The sequence below is a fragment of the Zootoca vivipara genome, chromosome Z1, assembly GCF_965207765.1.
Source record: "Zootoca vivipara chromosome Z1, rZooViv2.hap1.1, whole genome shotgun sequence".
NCBI classification, from domain to species: Eukaryota; Metazoa; Chordata; class Lepidosauria; order Squamata; family Lacertidae; genus Zootoca; species Zootoca vivipara.
The window spans coordinates 25,333,249-25,352,087 of record NC_142583.1 but is presented as its reverse complement, the minus strand read 5'-3'; positions in this window follow the sequence as shown (position 1 = coordinate 25,352,087).

Sequence of the window (18,839 nt, the reverse complement as noted above, 5' to 3'; positions counted from 1 at the left end):
TGTAGATGTGGGCTCAAATTCATACCCTGCCATAAAGCTGACTACATGCTCTCAGCCTAACCTACTTCACAGGGTTGTTGTGAGGATAAAATGGGAAGGGAGGGGGAAGGGTATACTGCCTTGACTTCTTTCAGTGAATGGCAGTGTTTAAGCCCATTAGCTAATGCAGCAACAGAACTATACTTAATTTCTATACATGAATTATGCTGCTATATAGGTTCACTTCACATATTATGCTTTCCTGCATGTAGAGCCCTTCCTCCTAGCTCATATTCAGAGCTTGGAAAGTTCATTTCAAAAAGTAATTAGTTCAGGTTTCATACATCCCAAAGGGAACAAATTCGAGTTAACGTTTGTCCCTTTATACAACAAATTAAATCAGTTCACTATTCAGTTCGTGTGCATCCAAATGTTCACGACCCTGGAGTCAAACGGGGAGGGGAGCTCAAGGCAGAGGGACTGGGAAGTTGCTGTGAAGCTGTTGCAGCATACAGCCCTTCCCTGTCTTCGCCTTCAGATTCTGTTTGGTGTGTGTCATCCAGTCCTGTCCTTGGAGGGCTCCCTGCCTTTAGCTCTTATTGTTCACTCAAGTCTCCTTCCTGTGTCTTCCGCCCCCAGCTCCCTCCCTCTTCTGATCTGTCTTCTGTGTCCCACCACCACTCCCCTGGATCTGAGCCTTCTTCCTCTGTGGCTTCTCTAGGGAGTTCCTCAGCTGGAGCCTCCCACCATTCTTCTCCTTCTTCTCCTTCTAATAATAACAGTTAATTTATACTCCGCCCATCTGGCTGGGTTTCCCCAGCCACTCTGGGCAGCTCCCAACAGAATAATAATAATAATAATAATAATAATAATAATAATAATAATAATACAATAAGACATCAAACAATAAAAACTTCCCTAAAGTCAGATAGCTGTTTATTTCCTTGACATCTAATGGGAGGGTGTTCCACAGGGCGGGTGGTCATTTAAATTTCCCCCATTGCCCGCAAAGTAGCATCACTCCAGGACACTGTGGGGTTACTAGAACCAGTCACCAGTCACTCACTGGAGTGCTAGAAAAATACTTTAAGTGTGGAGGGTAATTGTTTAAAGAAAAGACACCATCTGTGGATCCTACCAAGGTGTTGAGGCCAAATAGCTGCCTGATAATCCTATGTGTTAATGCCAAGCCTGCTAGACTGGCAGCATCTCACCGAGTGGAACCACTGAAGAGCAGTCCTAAGAATGCCCACAATCACAGGATCAATACCCCACTCTCAGCAGGAGAAAGACCTGGGAGGATCAATAATGTGTGGTTTGCACTTACCTGTATATCTGGCAGAGAGAGTTGACCAGCAAGATCAGCTTCATTATGGCTACATTGAAAGTTTGCCAGTTATGTGAATGACTCTGAATCTTGACTACAGTGATTCAGAATAAAACCAGTTGGATCTCAACACTAGTTGTGTGTGAATGAGTCCACCCTCCATACTTATTCTATTCACATTTTACAGACTGTTGATGTGAAATTCTACCTGGGCTTTACTTTCAATTCACCCGAATGTCACAAGAGCAGATTGACTATGTAACTGAACAAAATGAAATTCTTTCACAACTATTAACAGAAAGTATCAACACTAATAAAAATAGGAAACAGAGTCCCATTTGGCATGGCTTTATTCAGTGGAAAAGGCAAACATTTGCACATGGCAAGCCACAAATGGATAAAAGCTCCAATGAGAACTTCATAAGCCATCTGCTAGTTGCCTAATGAGGCCAGTAACTATCATTGTTTACAGTCGAACACTGGGGGTCATGGATTTTTGCTGTAATGAAGGAATCAATGCATCACTGTGGAAACGAAAAGAGAACTTATTCTTGCAGAAGGCTAATTATAAATACAATAAAAGAACAAATTATACCCCCCCAAATCTGCTCAGGTCTACAGAGAAATTGAACTTGGAAGGCAAGATGCAAAACTATGAAGCATTGTTTTGTTTTCCATTGGTCTTATGTCTAGTTTTGACACAAAGGAAATTACAGATTTTTTTCCCTTATTACTAATGAGCAAGGATTATTTCTTTCTAAATCTCAGAATCTCTAATGTAATTTAGATGTGTTACGTTTCAAACCTAGGTTGTTGTGGGTTTTTCCGCATGCATCACAGTGCTCCAACCTGCTCATAGTTTCCCCATTCAAAACAAAGTCAAGGACAATTCAATTTGTACGGGCTGCCCTGGACTTTGTTTTGAGTGATGCTTTGTACTTGCCAGAAGTTCTACATTAGAATACACACAGAGCTCTGGACCAGGCTACAGATTTGTCACCATTTCATTATGTTTCTATTGCCTGCATGTTGCTCTACAAACAGAAGGAGCGAGCCACTAGGGATAAGAAGTGAAAAATACATAACATAGAAACAATTTTAATGGGATTAATGCAGGCATACCCAAACTCAGCCCTCCAGCTGTTTGGGGACTGCAATTCCCATCATCCCTGAGCACTAGGGATGCTGGGAGTTGTAGTCCCAAAACAGCTGGAGGGCCGAGTTTGAGGTTGCCTGGATTAGTGCATACATTTTAATGACCACAAGATAATACAATTCAGAATCTAAAGACTGATAAAAGAAAACAATTATCTAAAATGGAAAGTTTGATAGGCTGTCAATGATCTTGAACCATTTCAAGATATCTTCCTGAAGAGAAAATATGGATTCAGAGCTTCACCAATCAAATATAGGTATTATGCAAGACAAGTTGAGGTTTTGCAGATTCCTGGTGCTGGGTCGGTCACCTTAATAGCTCCTCAGTGGTACAAAATACATATTCTGTGATTAAAATGTTTGAAATATTTGAAGTCATGGTGGAAAGATTCCTCAAGGGACACTCTTTACATACGGTACATGTTTTTGTATGGTTGATATTTGAGACCCAGAGTACTCCGGGAAGCAATTCGCAATCTGATTCAATCTGAGAGTGTTCATACATTACAATGTACAATATAGTTTTATACCAGGTAGGATGTGAGAGCTGGACCATAAAGAAGGCTGATCGCCGAAGAATTGATGCTTTTGAATTATGGTGCTGGAGGAGACTCTTGAGAGTCCCATGGACTGCTAGAAGATCAAACCTATCAATTCTTAAGGAAATCAGCCCTGAGTGCTCCCTGGAAGGACAGATCGTGAAGCTGAGGCTCCAATACTTTGGCCACCTCATGAGAAGAGAAGAATCCTTGGAAAAGACCCTGATGTTGGGAAAGATTGAGGGCACTAGGAGAAGGGGACGACAGAGGACAAGATGGTTGGACAGTGTTCTCGAAGCTACGAACATGAGTTTGACCAAACTGCGGGAGGCAGTGCAAGACAGGAGTGCCTGGCGTGCTATGGTCCATGGGGTCACGAAGAGTCGGACACGACTAAACGACTAAACAACAACAACAACAACAGGATGTAATCCAGGGATGGGGACCTGTGACTCTCCAGATGTTGTTGGACTCCAGGGATGTTGGGAGTTGTAGTCTAGCAACATCTGGAGGGCCAAAGGTTAGTCACTTTTGATGTGGTCATTATCAACATAGTTCTAATGTGACATCAAGTGAATAGTGTTTCTGTGTTGCAATTACACACCCCATTCAGTATATTCATATATTCAGATCTACCTCAGTGGAGATTCTAAAATGGCATTAGATTTACTCACATGTGCACTATTTTCACTGACTTGCATTGATGAAGAATCACACACACTGAAAATTGTGCATTCTACCCATAGAACTACTTTTGTCATTATTTAGGCTAGTAGAGCAACTATTTTCTGGTTATATGCAGTGACGAAGATGCAAATATTGATCAGATGCAGGATCAGATTTTTGTCCATTCAAGATAAATTAATCCCGAATAGCCCCCATCCCCCATATTCCATAGTTACAATCCACCACACATATCACAATTAACATTTCATAACACCACCATTTTAATTTCATAAACCCTGTGATTGTGTGATCAAAATGTAAGTTAACCATGTTAAGTTATCCTGGGGAGTATTCAACTAAGTTTAACTCTGCATAGTACTGAAATTAATGGGCCTAACCTTGTTGTGTTCATTAATTTCAATGTGTCTTCTCTGAGCAAATCATAATTGAGTACCACCCATTTATTATACAGTGGTACCTTGGTTTTCGAACTTAATCCGTTCCGGGAGTCTGTTCGACTCCCGAAACTGTTTGAAACCCAAGGTGTGGCTTCCGATTGGCTGCAGGAGCTTCTTGCACTCAAGCAGAAGCCACGTCGGACGTTCAGCTTCTGAAAAACGTTCGCAAACTGGAGCACTTCCGGGTTTTTGGCATTTGGGAGCCAAAACGTATGGGTACCAAGGCATTCGAGAACCAAGGTTCAGTAATAAGCTGGGCGGGGGGGGGGGTGTTTCCTGCTTTTTTATTTGAAAGTTGGCAAAGGAAAGCCTAGATTTTACATTATAATTTAGAAATATTAAAGTAGAACTGATCACCACAAACGGATTTCATTTCTTTATATAGCAGTGCTTTGGTTTTTTCCTCCCTCTTTTTCCTGGTGCCTATAAACTGTTTTCTCTGCAAAATGCATGAGACAATGGTTATTTACCTAAATTACAGGGAAATGTGTGAGGATGTACTTACTTACTTAAATTATAGGAGTCACTCAAGGATTAATTAGTTAATTAATGTTTGCAAACTGTTCTACATGGGGAAAATGTAGTCGGTAAGTGTCAATTATTAAATCACAGGTTTATCTGGCTTTACAACTGAACCCCTAATAAAGCAAGTTACATAATAGTTACAGGTTTGAAAAGCCGCTCTTACTGTCTAAAAGATATAAAGGTTTTAATTAGCACAAGCCTGGAAAATGTTTTTCAGGAGAGAGAGAAACACCACTAAATATTATTAAAGGTTTCTTCTAATGAAAATAATAAGAAAATATAAACTCTCAGAATGCAACTATTACTTTGAGATCTATTACCTAAGGGCTTAGCCAGTGGGAATATTAACTGTATTTGACAAGCTTTTCCTGAAAATAATTATATTTGTCAAATAAATGGTGAAAACTGAAAGCTATTTGTAGTATATATGCCATAATTTCAAGCAGTGTTCAGAAGCAGAAGCAGATTAAAGAGCCATTCCTATTCAAGAAAAATAAGATTTAGTGCACTTTAAAACATTCTGCACTATGCTACGAAAGGACACTTAAACATATATTATTTAGGCACCATAATGCATGGTAAAGCCTGAGTAGTTAAGGCTATAGTGGAACTATAGTGGAAGATAAAAGAGGGCCTGATCCTATCCATTCCAAGTGCAGCACCTACACATAGAGGGTTCTAATAGACTCAATGGAGCCTTGTTCTCTCCCCCTATTTTCATATGTGCATACACATCTGTGAGTAGGCAGAAGGAAGGATCTGCAGGATGTTGGAGGGATTAGTGGGGTGGGATTGTGAATCAAGGACTCATAACCTTCCATTCCTAATTTGAGCAATCCTAGTTTTGCCTGCTCATGCACCTGGCCGCGGGCTCACAGACAGTGGGAAGGTGAGACAAGGTCAGATGAGAATTCTTGTTGTCTGAGTACTGAAACTACATTGCAGAGGGGATGTGTGGATGAACCTGGGTTCTAGTGAGCCAAAGGGAATCTTCTCCAGTGAAATCTTCTCCTAGAAATTTGCTGTACGCGGACTACATTGTTCGCTTAACATTTCAAAAAACACACGGCCAGTTTTAATGAAATGTTGTAGGTTCCTTGTATCAGGTACAATCAATACAGTATTAGATCTTGGAGGCTAGGCATGTTTCCCATTCCCTATGCCACCATGACAGCTGATCAGAAGAGGGAGCTGTAGTCTTTCTAACCTTAGTCTAATATCCAACTGTAGTGAAGCCTAGGTGCATCATGTAATTGCATTGGCTCTCAATCATCAGTCTCTACCTTTGCTCCTCCTGTCTCTTTCCTCTCTTTGCTACCTCCCAGTCCTGCCATATTGGAAATTATATTCTAATATCCTTGAGAACAAAGACTTTGTTGTTGTTACTATATTACACTATTAAGCATCATATTGTAATGAGTCCACCTATCTTCAGACAGTTCTGTCTCTACAGCTTGAAAATTGTCTGGCAATGTAAGCTGCTTATACACAAATCTTCCCTGTTTACCATGGACAGTCCCTTTTTCCTGGTAAAACATTGTCCCTTTTATTTTGGGGAGATTTTGGGAATGCTGTTTCAAAACTCCAGGTGAGTGCATAAATGTTGGAAAGCATCATTCTAGAGCTGCCATTCCTGTTTCATTCTCTTCACCCCCTACTCTAAGACTTGACAAGTAAAATTATTGTGCCTGTCCCCAATGACACTTTGGACAAATTTCCCAGATCTGTTCTATGCTCCCAGCACCTTCTTCTAGTTCCTAGATCCCCATGAATGGATCTTCTGGAAACTGACTCTGGTTTGATCCATGGCTAAATAGAATGTATGCATCTGTCCTGTTGACGCTCACAAGCTAATTCCTTTGGTATGCTTTTCTCTCTGGGAGCCAGTGTGGTCTAGTGGTTAAGAGCAGTAGTATCATAATCTGGTGATCCGGGTTCAGGTCTCTGCTCCTCCACATGCAGCTGCTGGGTGACCCTGGGCTAGTCACACTTCTTTGAAGTCTCTCAGCCCCACTCACCTCACAGAGTGTTTGTTGTGGGGAGGAAGGGAAAGGAGAATGTTAGCCGCTTTGAGACTCCTTTGGGTAGTGATATCAAATCCAAACTCTTCTTCTTCTTCTTCTTCTTCTTCTTCTTCTTCTTCTTCTTCTTCTTCTTCTTCTTCTTCTTCTTCTTCTTCTTCTTCTTCTTCTTCTCTCCTTTGGTTATACTGCCCACAACCAAGGACTTATTCAGCAACAATGTCCTATGATCTGTGAACAAAATATGAACTTAAGCCAATTGATTAATACAGTACATGTAGTTCAATTTCTCATATGTTATTGTAGTATTAAAATCAAATTATTTTATTCCAAATTATTTCATGTAATTCCTAAATGAACATGCTGCTTGGTTATACAGCACAACCAATGTTGTATATTATCAATAAAACCATAGCTTTGTTACTGAAACCATCCTTTTCTTTCTGAGCACTTGTCTCCTTGGTGCCTTCTGCAGAACCCACGGTAGCTACCAGACTGCTGCTACTTTGCAATGGGATTGAATTGCACACTAGTAAATTCGTGCTGTGGGTTAAACCACTGAGCCTAGGGCTTGCTGATCAGAAGGTCGGTGGTTTGAATCCCTGTGACAGGGTGAGCTCCCATTGCTTGGTCCCAGCTCCTGCCAACCTAGCAGTTCGAAAGCCACATGACCTGGAAGCTGTACGCCAGCTCCCTCGGCCAATAATGCGAGATGAGCGCGCAACCCCAGAGTCGGTCACGACTGGACCTAATGGTCAGGGGTCCCTTTACCTTTACCTTTTAAATTCACATTGTATAAGTGGATTTGCTGCTCTTGTGCAAGAAACCTGCCTCTTCCCACAAATAAACTGGACTTTTTGTGCTAGAAAAGTACACTAGAAAGTATGGGATAGCAATTGTTTGATGCAATGTTGAAGAACATGCCCACAATTAAATCAGAATGAATGTTATATAAAGAGGTCATCTGGAAGCAACCCAATTAATAGTACAAATGTCCCACATCTCCAATAGATGAGCCAGCCCCACGAGAGTGCCTTGTAACTGGAAAGTGGATTTCTCCTATAGTGGGCTCCTTCAGGAGAGAAGAGGCCCTGTTCCATGTGTATGGAAATTAAGTAGTTTGTCCACTGCAAAAATTAAAATAACCAGATGGGAGACAAAGAAAAGGTGTCTGGCGCTTTGTGTGTTCATTTGACTGCTTTCTGTGTGCCTAATAGGAAGGAAAGTAAAAAGTGTGACAGATGGGTCAGTCTCACAGTATGGTTCAGCGTAATGCCTGTATATACTTTAATCCAGTCTGTCTGAGACCCTCACACATGTCTATACATTCTTTCACTGGATTTCCAAATAGTCAAAGCTAAAGAGGTTAATTCAGTCAAATGGATCAATATTATTGGGGTGGGGGACTAGGAATATTGATTACATAAAAGGATAATACACATACCGTATAATACTCCACTGTGCTATTGCTAGTGATAAATGGGATAAAAAGGTAAAGGTAAAGGGACCCCTAACCATTAGGTCCAGTCGTGACCGACTCTGGGGTTGCGTGCTCATCTCGCATTATTGGCCGAGGGAGCCGGCGTATAGCTTCCAGGTCATGTGGCCAGCATGACAAAGCCACTTCTGGCGAACCAGAGCAGCACACGGAAACGCCGTTTACCTTCCCGCTGTAGCGGTTCCTATTTATCTACTTGCATTTTGATGTGCTTTCGAACTGCTAGGTTGGCAGGAGCTGGGACCGAGCAACGGGAGCTCACCCTGCCACAGGGATTCGAACCGCTGACCTTCTGATCAGCAAGCCCTGGCTCAGTGGTTTAACCCACAGCGCCACCTGGGTCCCTCGATAAATGGGATAGTTGCTGTATATTTTGTAACACTAAGAACTCTTCCATCAACTCACTGTACAAATTACAGCCCTGTCCCGGCTCCTGTCCAACACACACAGAGAGAAACTCTTACAGTCATACCTCAGTTTAAGTACGCTTCGGTTTAAGTACTTTCAGTTTAAGTACTCCGCAGACCCGCCTGGAACGGATTAATCCACTTTCCATTACATTACTTTCAATGGGAAAGTTCGCTTCAGGTTAAGTACGCTTCAGGTTAAGTACAGACTTCCAGAACCAATTACTGTACACTAATACTTCGGGTTAAGTACGCTTCAGGTTGAGTACTCCGCGGACCCGTCTGGAACGGATTAATCCACTTTCCATTACTTTCAATGGGAAAGTTCGCTTCAGGTTAAGTACGCTTCAGGTTAAGTACAGACTTCCGGAACCAATTGTGTACGTACTTAAACCGAGGTACCATTGTACTTGGATGTAGCAAAGACATTTTTATTCAGGCAACTAACAGTACCGGCTCAGCAACAGGTACTTAGCTCAGGAGTCATGATTCAGGAATTCAGGAGCAGGACTAGAAGTTCAGAAATGGACAGAAGCAATGAAGATGTCCAATCAAGTTCCCCCACTCTTCCCACCAAGATTTTAATGAGAGGTATGGTGCACTCATTTGTGAGGCTCTCTTTCCTTGTGGGAATGTCAGGATTGCAAGCATGCACTCTGTCATGGCAGGTGGGTCTGCTCCCACCTGTGAAGGCAACATTTGGTTCTAGGTGACAAGACTGTACCCTCCTGCTCAAGCTCCTATTCTGCGTCCTGCCTTGGCTGATCAAAGCCTTCCCCAGCCTCCACTGAGACTCTCTGCTCCTCAGGAAGGTCAGAGGGGGAAGCCAGCATCTCTGCTCCTCCTTCCAATGTTTCTGATGTACAAGTAGAAAGGGAAGATTCCCCTCCTCCAACTAAGGTTCCCCCCCCATTTCATCCCTGACCCCATTTTTTCCTTCTCTATCAAAGTCTGCCAACACAAGCCTGATCCTAGCAGTGCTGTGGGGTTCATGACAGCCCCCTAATAAATCTGATTACATGATTAAGGGCTGCTGTCTCAGAATACTGTAATAAAACATGAGAGCAGGAAAACTCTGTCATTGTCAAATGAGGACTTGTACTTGCATATGTTTCAGTCTTGCATGCAATGCCAAAACATTCTCCTTCTGCTTTATTATTAATTCCCAATAATTTCATCTGTATTAGAAATATTTCAGACTGGTATTTATACTCCCCAACCTGTACTACAGAAATAAGTCTTTTTAACTGGGCACCACTTCCTTATTTGTGTCAAGGACTTTCCTTGTTACTAATCCTTTCTAAAGCTATATCATCCTACTGATGAGGCAAACATTCCCATGGAAAGCAAACTATCTGCTCTTTGTCTTTATTGTGCATCTGTCTGGATTTTAAAGCGCAGGGTTATCCTATGCCCTAATTATACACTGGGACAGGAGAGAGATGTCAGTGGAATTGCCAGTCTATCCTAAACCCACTCAGCTCAAGAGGGAAGCTGCAAAACAGATAACTAGAAAACAGTGCAAAAAAAAGGGCAGGTAACAACCCCCCAGCATCTTTGAAAACATTAACCAATGCCCACAAAACCAGCAACCTTGCCAGCAATGACATCTCATGTCACCCACACACGGAGGGAGCCAATGAACTCAGGGAGGCAGGGGACACATTCAACTAGCCCACCTCCCTGCATCATAGCACATACAGCAATGCAACTCTGCCTGTTTCCGCTTACACATACAGTTGTACCTCATGTTGTGAACGGGATCCGTTCCAGCAGCCCGTTCGCAACATGAAAAGGCCACAACATGAAGCGCCGCATCTGCGCACGCGCGTGACACAAAGCATGATTTAGCGCTTCTGCGCATGTGCACAGGTTATGGACGCGCCGAACCTGGAAGTAACCCGTTCCAGGACTTCCGGGTTCGGTGTGTCCGTAACCTGAAAAGACGCAACATGAAGCGGATGTATCATGAGGTATGACTGTACAGCAATGCCATCAGCCTTGCTCCTGCTTACAAAGTAACTGAAGTCAGGGTAGAAGGGGTGATCCCCTCTCCTCCATCCCACCAGTGGCGGAGGAACCCTCTTTGGCACCCGGGGCGGGACACCGAGGGGCGGGGCAAACCACCTGGTGATGCACATGTGATGTCCGTAGGGACTGCGCATGTGCAGCATCCTGTATGGAGTGTGCACACGCGGCATCCTGTACGGTCGCTGTGCGAGAGGCAGCCTGTACGGTCGCCGCACAAGTGGCGTCCATACTGACTGTACGCGCCCTCGGCCGCTCTACAGCTGGGGGGAGGCAGAGGCCATCTTGCCCCCCCTGAGTAGCACCCGGGGCGACCTGCCCCCTCCACCCCCCCTCCACCCCTGCATCCCACATCCCCCAGTTCAGACCCCTCCCTCTGTTTCCTCTGCCTCCTCTTCCATCAGAGCCTGCCAATTGAAACCTGATCCTAACAGTGTTGTGGGGCTCATGACACACCCACCCCACTTTAATGGGGTTTGGCTTGCTCTTTTAAACAATGAATATACTTACACTGGAGAGGTTTCTGCATGGTAAACTCCACCCCAAAGGACTTGAACTTCCTTTTATCAAATACTGTTTATACAACACCAAAGTGAACTAAAGAGTCACTGTGGGTCGATAACCTATATCAGCCACCCCCAAACTCAGCCCTCCAGAGGTTTTGGGACTACAACTCCCATCATCCCTAGCTAACAGGACCAGTGGTCAGAGATGATGGGAATTGTAGTCCCAAAACATCAAGAGGGCCGAGTTTGGGGATTGTATTTCGTGTGTATTGTTGAGGGGTGGTCCGCCACACATCTGTAGTGCATTTTCCAGACTGCAGTAATCTGAAATTGTAAAATAAACCACTTTCCAAGCCTGAATTAAGTTCAACCTTGGCACATGCTGGAAAATGATTGTTTGAACTTCCAGTGGGTCACAGGTTTCCTTTGGTAATTTCGCAGCCAGGCCTACTTTTCATTACAAATACACCATGTGGTACAAAATATAGTTTTAGTCTGATAAGCTATCTTTCAATCTGTTGCTGTTACACATGGATCATGTTAGTACACCAAATAATGTAAATATGCTCTTACTCAAGTGTGGAGGTTGTTGCATCTCATAGGACTAGCATAATTAATTGCAGAGAAAGAAGCAAGGTAGATGAGATATCTGTACTAACCCTCTATAGCAGAATTTGTAGATCACATACAGCATATAGTTGCAGAGGCTATTTAGACACAAATGTGCATTAGCTGGGACTTCCGGTTGGTCGCGACGCCATCGCGGTTGGGGGTCCGTTCTGCGGAGCGGACCTCGGCACTTTGGAGAAAGGGAATACCGCTCCAGCGAAGCGGATTCCCGTTAAAACCCCCAAGTCGAGCGTCTTGGGAACAGGTTTGTCTGGCGGGCGTCTAAAGCGGGCTCTCCCCCCCCCCCGGAAAGGCTCTATTTTGAGCCCCCGTGAGCGGCGGGATCGGAGCTGCGACGCAACAGACATTAGACCACTAACTCCAATCTGCGAAGCTGCGGAACTGCGAGGCTACAGTGACCAATTCTCCCAATATTTGGAACAAAAAATTGTAAGTCTGGACCTTAATTTGGATTTTGATTTGGATAATTGGTTTAAGGGAAGAGACCTTAAAAAACGGGAGTCAGTCTCTACCCACTGAGGAACTAGGGGCAGTGTTTTAGCCCGAAGCCAGAAGAAAAAGGATATAGAGAATTAAAAGCCCAAAGGAAAGTTTATAATTTCCCCACCTAAAGCAGGGTGAAGGGGGGAAGATTGGATCGATACAGACCCTGCAAAAATAAGAGAGACACGCGTAAGAAACCCCTTCTCAACCCGGGACTCGGCACCCCAGGAGAGGCAGCGAGATTCCTATGAGAGGGAAGGTTGACAGCTGTCAACAACGAAGGCTAAACGATTTACGATGAAAAGAAAAGAGATATAGTGATTGCTTTATAAGAACTTTGGAAATTACTTTTCAGCCATGTTGGATTTTTTTTGTCTGGGAATTCTGATCCTCCATTGCTCTTTGTCCTCTTATCTCTCTTCTGCCCTTGTGTGAGAATGTCAACATCCGGAACATCTGTTTTTCAGAGGACAGTGTTAAAACTCCTTGGAGACATTGTAACTGGGCAGCAACAGCTCAACGCACAGCTAAGAGACATTAGGGAACAATGTCAGGAACTGAATAAAGTCATTCATAATGGGATTGACAATGGGAAATTAACATCTGAAGATAAATTGCAAGAACATATAGAAGAGGAAGAAGGAAATGCCCAGCAAGGAGAAAAGACTGATCAGGAGTTATGTGATGGCCCTGATACTCTTGAATTGGAGCAACAAGAAGTGGAACTGATTTCATGGGAAATGTGGGAAAATGTAAATAGGCAAGGGAAAGAATGTGGGATGATGGAGGGGCAGAAAGAGGGGAGGGCAAATGCATGAGTGGTAAAATGGGACAGATTGGGAGTGGGATGAGGTTATTTTGAGTTAAAAGCAGGCTAGAAAAGAAAAAATGGTTATGGAATTTGGACTGGGTTTATGGAATCTGAGTTTGGAATTTGGATTTATCTTGGAATTGCTGTATCAAATGGGGGAAGGAGTCTAGGAGAGAGGAGGAAGTAACGAATATCTATGGTTAGAAGAAATATATGGAAATAAGGAAAGGATTATTTTTATGAAGAATCCTTGTGGGGAGAAGATCAGGCTAGGGAATTAAAAATATGATATCTGTTAAAAAAATGTTTTTACGAATTTTGATAATGGTATGATGTATGTTTAATGATGATGAGTTGGAATTCTTTTTTGCAATGAAACTGTAGGGAATGATTATGAGAAGCTATGAAAATCAAGGGGGAGAGTCGGGGGAAAGTCACCCTTTTTTGTTTTGTTTTTTTTTCTTTTTCTTTTTGGTCAAAAGACATGTCTGGATAGATAGTTGGGCGGTTGTCCTCCTCTGTCTTCCCTCATTGTGGGCTCTGGGGGGGGGAAGGGGGGAGGAGATAGGCCCGGCTATAAAATGAAACGCCTTCGACCGCCCAGCCTTCATGGGAACCCCTCGTGGCAGGAGGGGGCTTGTGGGGGTGGGGTGGAAGAGGGCGAGAGAATATGAAATGTATGTCTTGTTGCATTTTATTTTGTAAAACTAATAAAAATTATTTTTTAAAAAACAAAAAACAAATGTGCATTAGCTGGACAATAGCCTACTCTCTCCTTATAAGAACTTGCTCTCTTTTCATACTTTGAAGTTCTACTGTGGTGCCAAAATCAATACTTGGCAGCTGGGTTCAAAAGACAGGAATCTCCTCTTCACATTTTTCAATGTACATACTTTTGAATCTTATTAATAAAAGAAAGTGCATTTGATAAAATTAAAACCAGTTTGTCTGGTTGGGCACATATGTATTTAAATGTAGCTCATGCCTACATTTAAAAGTATGAAGGAAAGTTGGTGTTGTGTTAGTGGTGGTATTGTTGTTTAATTAAAATGGTTTTTTTGAGGGGGATTCAAGTAAATCTTAATGAAATAGCTAGTTGTCAATTACAATTGAATCTAGTGATAATGCTTTTGGGAAACTCAAACATCAGGTTCAGAGCAATGAAGATTTTGGTTATTCATATGCTGATAGCTGCCCGCATAATGATCACAAGGACATGGAAACGGATAGAATACCCTTAATAGGTTAATGGAAGAAGAACACCAGAACTTTATAGTATTGAATAAAATAATGTAATATAAACAATTATGCAATGAATGAATCAACTCAATAGAAATATTTTAGAAAAAAAATACTTATTTTACTCTTTATTGGAATCAGCATTGTACAAGGAATATTCTAACATCAACCTGGGTTACATGAAATACATTCACATACACACACACAATGTAACCGGCTGCACATAAATGATACTCTTCAATGTATTTAGATTCTGGGCACCGAAAGAAAATTGCTTCTGCGCATGTCTAGACATGCACAGAAGTGATTTTCGGTGCCCAGACATGTGGACATGGGCAGCCGGCACCGGAAGTCGTTTCTGTGCATGTCTAGACAGAAAAGCAGAAGCGCTTTTCTTTCGGTGCCCAGACATGGGCAGAGCCGGCACCGGAAGTTGCTTCTGCGCATGACATGCAGAGAAACGACTTCCAGTGCCGCGCCGCTGGGTGAGTCTGCTGATAGCTTATTTTTCAATGGGCGACTTGGCAGCTATGATTTAGAATAGAATAGAATAGATCTTTATTGTCATTGTCCCCTTGCGGGAACAACGAAATTTCTTGGTTGCTATATCAACACAACTCAAATAAGGCACTCCACATAAATTAAAATACTACTAAGCACAAATACTAATACTATGATGCAAGCAACCACTATGTCATGACAGCCGTAATTTCGATATACATCATATGAAACATGTACCACTGACGAAGCCCAGGAGGGCAAAACAGGGTTATTATTTCAGAAATCCTTGTCGTGGAACTGCAGCAAGCTCCCATTTGGATTCTTTGGACCTTTTGAATAAACAGAGGCATATGTGGATTAGAAACAGCTCATATTTGGGACTTTATGAATGAACTGGTTTATTGGGACTTTTATTTACTTTATCGATCTTTACATGCTGATTATGTATGTATGTATGAGAGAAACTTTTGATATTGTGAAAAATACATCGAAGAGTATCATTTATGTGCAGCCGGTTACATTCTTTCACTTCCTTCTTCCTTTTCCTATCTTTGTTTAGCTTTTTCTGTTACTTCATCATACATATATCTGATTTGTCAGTGAGTGGTTATTATTTGTGTTATGACAGGAGAAAATGAGGGTAAGTCAGAAAAACAGTAAGGAAAGACAGGAGATTATTATTACTATTATTAATCTTATTAGTCACTTTTGTGTCACAGGCAACTCAAAGTAACATAAAACAAAATAAAATAAATACACACAGTGCTTTTTTTCTTTAAAAATGTTTAGGGGTACAGTACTCTCATTTTGACTCAAGAAAACCCCCATTTTATGGTTCAAAACGGGAAAAATAAATACAGTAAACGGAGAAAGGTACAAAGATTCACAAAATATTTAGGGGTATGCATACCCCCGCCCCCCGCCAAAGCCCTGCATACATATATTAAAACAAGGTGGCGAGGGGGAAGAAAACATGAAAGCCTCCCACCTACTCTAAAAGGCCTTTGATTGTTAAAAGCCAAAGGCCTCCATCCGGCCTGGTTAATTGTTCGATTTGGATAAGGTTAAAAACATAGGGTGCTATCCAACATTAAGGTACCCCTGACCGTTAGGTCCAGCCGTGGATGACTCTGGGGTTGTGACTAAACCACTTCTAGTGGACCAGAGCAGCGCACGGAAATGCCATTTACCTTCCCGCCGGAGCAGTACCTATTTATCTACTTGCACTTGACTTGCACTTGACGTGCTTTCGAACTGCTAGGCAGGCAGGAGCTGGGACCGAGCAACGGGAGCTCACCCCATCACGGGGATTCGAACCACCGCCCTTCTGATTGGCAAGCCCTAACTGGATACGGAACAACTGATTGGTTCAAAATTGGGAAAGGAGTATGACAAGGCTGTATATTGTCTCCCTGCTTATTTAACTTATATGCAGAATTCATCATGTGAAAGGCTGGACTTGATGAATCCCAAGCCGGAATTAAGATTGCCGGAAGAAATATCAACAACCTCAGATATGCTGATGACACAACCTTGATGGCAGAAAGTGAGGAGGAATTAAAGAACCTTTTAATAAGGGTGAAAGAGGAGAGCGCAAAATATGGTCTGAAGCTCAACATCAAAAAAACTAAGATCATGGCCACTGGTCCCATCACCTCCTGGCAAACAGAAGGGGCAGAAATGGAGGCAGTGAGAGATTTTACTTTCCTGGGTTCCATGATCACTGCAGATGGTGACAGCAGTCACGAAATTAAAAGACGCCTGCTTCTTGGGAGAAAAGCAATGACAAACCTAGACAGCCTCTTAAAAAGCAGAGACATTACCTTGCCGACAAAGGTCCGTATAGTTAAAGCTATGGTTTTCCCAGTAGTGATGTATGGAAGTGAGAGCTGGACCATAAAGAAGGCTGATCACCGAAGAATTGATGCTTTTGAATTATGGTGCTGGAGGAGACTCTTGAGAGTCCCATGGACTGCAAGAAGATCAAACCTATCCATTCTTAAGGAAATCAGCCCTGAGTGCTCACTGGAAGGACAGATCCTGAAGCTGAGGCTCCAATACTTTGGCCACCTCATGAGAAGAGAAGACTCCCTGGAAAAGACCCTGATGTTGGGAAAGATTGAGGGCACAAGGAGAAGGGGACGACAGACGACAAGATGGTTGGAGTGTTCTCGAAGCCACCAACATGAGTCTGACCAAACTGCGGGAGGCAGTGAAAGACAGGAGTGCCTGGCGCGCTCTGGTCCATGGGGTCATGAAGAGTCAGACACGACTAAACAATAACAAGGCTCAGTGGTTTAGACCACAGTGACACCTGCATCCACTCATACTCAAAGTAGACCCATTAAAATCAATTGACTTAGGTCTACTCCAAGTATGGCTAACATTGGCTATCACCCATACAAATGGTTAAATAAACTAGCTTTCTTTTTTTGTATTAAGCATAAGGTTGATAGCTCCCAACTAGATTGTGATTCCAAGAATGACCAGATTATTTACATTTGGGAAGCAAAGCATAGAGTGCAGCAGCAGCAGCAGCAGCAGCAGCTAGTGAGTCATCAGGTGGAGGTGTGGCCTGGCAAGAGTTTGCAGTCTGGATTCTGAGAACTAGAAGTTCCCCATCCCTGCAGTAGAGGATGAAGCTTTTTGATGGAAGAGGAAACTCTTAGCAGATGCAACTTGTCATGTAATAGGCATGGTTCAAAGCTTTGGTAGACCCTTCTCATCTGTGGGAGCAGGTAGGATTGTTGTGAGCAGTGCTTTTTTTCTTAAAAAATGTTTAGGGGTACTTTCATTTTCCTACTCATATTGAAATACTGCCCCTCCATGAGGTCAAACTTAGAATCACAAAATGTTTACGGGTATGCGTACCCCCAGGAAAAAAAACCACTGGTTGTGAGACCTGTGGCCTGGACAAATTGTGGAGAAATATTGATTATAAGGCACCTTCAGATGAGGGTTATGCAAAAATTGCTGTGGCTTAAAAAGTGATTAAGAAATAAGTTAAACTAAAGCAGCCCCTAAAACAGTCTTAGTAAACGCTAGTGTGTATGTTGCTCTTTGTTTAATTTCCTGAAATAATGACCTTCAATGGTCCCATGCCTGTAAGAAAACAGATCCCAAAATAAGGTAGGAGCCTAGGAGTTTTCTACAAACTTCAAGGACTCACCATGTATATTAGTTTGTAAATTAAAAGAAATAAAAATAATATAAAAATTTAAAATTAGAAAGACTGACTAGGGACTATGGAATGTTGCAGAGAGTTGGGCCGTTGAATGTCCCCTTTCAGCTAATCCTGCAATACTGTAGTTGTGAAATTTCTCTTTTGAAATTATGGTAAATGTGACTGTGTTGCACTTTCTGGGCAATTTCCTCTCATACATGCAGTGAATACTATAGTTAAAGCTACTTTTTCAGTTTCACAATGCTTATGGAGATCATTATGTTTAAACTAGTGGATTTTAGCCCGTTTAAAAACGGGCGCTAGAGGAAGCGGCCTGCCGGGACTGGCTTGGCGGTGGCGGGTCTTCCCGCCACCGCCAAGCCAGTCCGCAGTGGGGGTTTTTCGCCGTTTGCCTTCCCCTGGGGGAGGCAAACGGCGAAAAACCCCGCCGCGCCGCAAATCGGCTCCGGGACTGGCTTGGCGGTGGCGGGTCTTCCCGCCACCGCCAAGCCAGTCCGCAGTGGGGGTTTTTCGCCGTTTGCCTTCCCCTGGGGGAGGCAAACGGCGAAAAACCCCGCCGCGCCGCAAATCGGCTCCGGGACTGGCTTGGCGGTGGCGGGTCTTCCCGCCACCGCCAAGCCAGTCCGCAGCGGGGGTTTTTCGCCGTTTGCCTTCCCCTGGGGGAGGCAAACGGCGAAAAACCCCGCCGCGCCGCAAATCGGCTCCGGGACTGGCTTGGCGGTGGCGGGTCTTCCCGCCACCGCCAAGCCAGTCCGCAGCGGGGGGTTTTCGCCGTTTGCCTTCCCCTGGGGGAGGCAAACAGCGAAAAACCCCGCCGCGCCGCAATTCGGCTCCGGGACTGGCTTGGCGGTGGCGGGATGTTCCCGCCACCGCCAAGCCAGT